The sequence below is a fragment of the Chionomys nivalis genome, chromosome 2 (genome assembly GCF_950005125.1).
Source record: "Chionomys nivalis chromosome 2, mChiNiv1.1, whole genome shotgun sequence".
In the NCBI taxonomy this organism is placed as follows: Eukaryota; Metazoa; Chordata; class Mammalia; order Rodentia; family Cricetidae; genus Chionomys; species Chionomys nivalis.
In genome coordinates, this window is record NC_080087.1 from 83,449,592 (window position 1) to 83,453,795 (window position 4,204).

Here is a 4,204-nt window from a genome sequence, read left to right on the forward strand (position 1 = left end):
TCTCACCAAGTCAATGTTTTCTTCTACACTAGAACAATAGCAGTAAGGGGCTGAAAAAAATGGCCCAGCAGTTAAGAGCCCATACTGCTCTCCCAGAGGAATGGAGTTCAGTTCCCAGAACCTACACCAAGTGACTCAGAACTCTCTGTAACTCCAGCTCGAAGAGGTCCAATGTCTCTGACACACATGTGCATCTCCTCACACACAGGAGCAGAATAGTCCACTGGTGTTCAGTCTTGGTATAACTCAATGAATGAATGACTATTTCATACATGGAAGTACCCACATACATGTGCCATACACACATACATGTAATTTTTGTTTGTTTTTCAAGACAGGGTTTCTCTGTGTAGCCCTGACTGTCTTGGAACTAGGTATATAGACCAGGCTGTCCTCGAACTCATAGAGTGTTGGGGTTAAAGGCATGTGGCACCACTGCCTATTGATACACATAGTTTTAAAGAATTAATAAGAAATAGATCTTTAAAAAATGAGCTCATTAAACTGGGCATAGTGGGGTATACCTGTAATCCCATTGCTTGGGAGGCTGCTGCAGGAAGGTTACAAGCCTCTGCCTTGTAACTCCATAGTGAGACACTGCTTCTAAACAGCCAAGCAGGGACTAGGGAGATGACTCAGTTGTTAAGGGCATTTGCTACTCTTCTAGAGGACCCAAGTTTGGATCCCAGTACCCAGACCAGGTAGCTCACAATCATGTGTAGCTTCGGTTTCAGAGGAGTATGCCCTCTTCTGTCCTCCTTGGGAACTGCACACAGGTGTTGCATATACCTACAGGTTTGCACATGCAAAACATCTATACATATGACATAAAATAAATGCTTTTAAAATAAAAAAAGGTATGGCTGAGCAATAGAGCACTTGTCTAGAATTCACTAGTGAGGGGCTAGAGATGTGGCTCAGCAATAAAACCCCGATATAGCGCTCTAGATCCAGTCCTTAGCATCGAAAAATCACAAACAAACCAAACAAAGACTCAACTAGCTGTTCTGAACTAGGCTTTCTCACTTGAACCATGCAAATAGGAGATGGTTTGAGTGGCTGCCTCAAGGTTTTCCAGGCTATATAACCAGAGAAATTCTTTCATTCCATAAGGGGACATTAGGGCTTAATTTTTTTTTCTGGAACCTTAATTAAGAGAGCCCAGAGGGTGCTTTCCTTGGCAGCCCCTGTACTGTAATTGGAACTACACAGAGATCAGCGTGGCCCCTGCTCAAGAAAGACATAAAAATTTGCGAAACTTTAAGATACCATCTTACACCTGTCAGAATGGCTAAAATAAAAAACACCAATGATGGCCTTTGCTGGAGAGGTTGTGGAGAAAGAGGTACACTCATCCATTGCTGGTGGGAATGCAAACTTGTGCAACCACTTTGGAAAACAGTGTGGCGGTTTCTCAGGAATTTCGGGATCCACCTACCCCTGGACCCAGCAATACCACTCTTGGGAATATACCCAAGAAATGCCCTGGGGGCTGGAGAGATGGCTCAGAGGTTAAGAGCACTGGCTGCTCTTCCAGAGGTCCTGAGTTCAATTCCCAGCAACCACATGGTGGCTCACAACCATCTGTAATGAGATCTGGCGCCCTCTTCTGGCGTGCGAGCATACATCGAGGCAGAATGTTGTATACATAATAAATAAATAAATCTTAAAAAAAAAAAAGAAATGCCCTATCATACAACAAAAGTATATGCTCAACTATGTTCATAGCAGCATTGTTTGTAATAGCCGGAACCTGGAAACAACCTAGATGCCCTTCAATGGAAGAATGGATGAAGAAAGTATGGAATATATACATATTAGAGTACTACTCAGCAGTAAAAAACAATGACTTCCTGAATTTTGCAGGCAAATGGACGGATATAGAAAACACTATCCTGAGTGAGGTGAGCCAGACCCCAAAAGAGGATCATGGGATGTACTCACTCATATTTGGTTTCTAGCCATAAATAAAGGACATTGAGCCTATTATGTGTGATCCTAGAGAAGCTAATTAAGAAGGTGAATCCAAAAAAAAACATTTAGGCGATGAAAGGAGACAGAGACAAAGACCCACATTGGAGCACCGGACTGAAATCTCAAGGTTCAAATCAAGAGCAAGAGACAGAGCACGAGCAAGGAACTCAGGACCGCGAGGGGTGCACCCACACACTGAGACAATGGGGATGTTCTATCAAGAACTCACCAAGGCCAGCTGGCCTGGGTCTGAAAAAGCATGGGATAAAACCGGTCTCGCTGAACATAGCGGACAATGAGGACTACTGAGAACTCAAGAACAATGGCAATGGGTTTTGATCCTACTGCACGTACTGGCTTTGTGGGAGCCTAGGCAGTTTGGATGCTCACCTTACTAGACCTGGATGGAGGTGGGTGGTCCTTGGACTTCCCACAGGGCAGGGAACCCGGATTACTCTTAGGGATGATGAGGGAGGGGGACTTGATGGGGGAGGGGGAGGGAAATGGGAGGTGGTGGCAGGGAGAAGGTAGAAATCTTTAATAAATAAATAAATAAATAAAAAATTTGCGAAACCTTCCATAATTTTTAAAAATAATTTATTTTTATTTTATATGAATTGGTGTTTTTTTGCCTTCATGTATGTCTGATCCCCAGGAACTGGAGTCCCAGACAGTTGTGAGCTGCTATCTGGATGCTGGGAATGGAACCTGTGCCCTCTGAAAGAGGAGCCAGTGATCTTAACCACTGAAGCATCTCTCCAGCCTCCATGATGTTTTTCTTAAAACAAAAAGACAAAAGAACCATGCTGGATGGTGGTGGTGCACACCTTTAATCTCAGCACTTGGGAGGCAGAGGCAGGCAGATCTCTGTGAGTTAGAGGCCCAGCCTGGTCTATAGACTGAATTTCAAGACAGGCTCCAAAACTAGAGAAACCCAGTTTTAAAAAACAAAACAAAAAAAAAAACAAGAACAACAAAAAACAAAAACAAAACAAAACAAAAAGCCTAAAAGGGTTCTCTTGTAGCCTGAGGCTAAGGGAGAGGTGGGTCCCTAACAGTGCCTTCCAGATGAATATCAGTTAGGCAGAAACAGACCAAACCAATGTTCACTAATCCCTCAGTGTGGATTTTTAAGTGTTTGCTCATACTTCTCATCATCTGTCCTTTTCCCCTTCCAGATCCAGGAAAACATCAGGTATAATGTGACTGTCCTGAGTGACCGGCCCCAGATTCTATACCAGGAGTCTTATCATGCACAGAAGAAGCCTTTCGTGTGCTCCTACTCCCTGGATGCCAACTATTTCGTTGCCTTAAACTGGCTGGAACAGTATGGAAAACAAATACAAGTAAAGCTCCTTCAACTTTGCTTCTTCCTTCAGAATGCAATCTGTATGTCCCGTACCTAAAATGCCCTTGTTTCAGAGTGAGAGGGATGTCTCTGAACAAGCTAACGTTATTAATTTATTTATTTTTATTTTATGCGCATTGGTGTTGGGTCCCCTGGAACTGGGATTTCAGACAGTTGTGATCCGTTATGTGGGTATGGGAATCGAACCTGGGTCCTCTGGAAGAACAGCCAGTGCTCTTAACCACTGAGCCATCTCTCCAGCCCCAACCTTACATATATTCACTCATTCATTGAGACAGGGTCTTCCTATGTGTTTCAGGCTGCCTTCAAACTCACTATGTAGTCTGACTTGTCCACCTCAGTATCCTGGGTGCTGGATTACAGGCCTGTGCACCACACCTGTAAAATGAGCTCATTTTAATTCCTGGCTCCAAGTTGCAGTTTGACCTAGATTAGCCACCCTTTTACACGGATAACTATCAGGCCCAAAGATTATGTGTTCATTATAAAGTGGACTGAAGGCCAACACAAGGGCCTTGGGCCAGGAGCTTCTTTCATAAACCCAGTATCTAGTACTAGGAACACCCCCAAACCAAATCTTTCCTTTGTCTACAAGAGGAGATAGCCACTTTTTCTTACAGCATGCTCCCGGAAGATGCTCTGCGCCCCATGACCAGGCTTCTGTCTCCCACCTTCTTTTAGGCAATACTATGGATACAGGAAAAAAACGCAGAAAGAAAAAGGATGGTCAAGAAGTTGAAATTTCCCATGAGGGCTGAAATGCCGTCCATTAAATCAATGGTCCACGTGAGCTCCCATCGTCTGTTAGTAGCTTACTGCGAGGACATGCGCCTGCGGCTTTTGGGAGACCATCATCAGGCA

General features: G+C 44.0%; 1 non-coding gene across 1 annotated transcript; it reads left to right on the forward strand.

The window, feature by feature from the left end:
• The first annotated feature begins 1,168 nt into the window (after positions 1-1,168).
• On the forward strand, positions 1,169-1,272 carry LOC130870575 (U6 spliceosomal RNA). The gene has a single exon (XR_009056720.1). It is a non-coding gene; the product is annotated as a U6 spliceosomal RNA (small nuclear RNA).
• Positions 1,273-4,204: the final 2,932 nt, after the last annotated feature.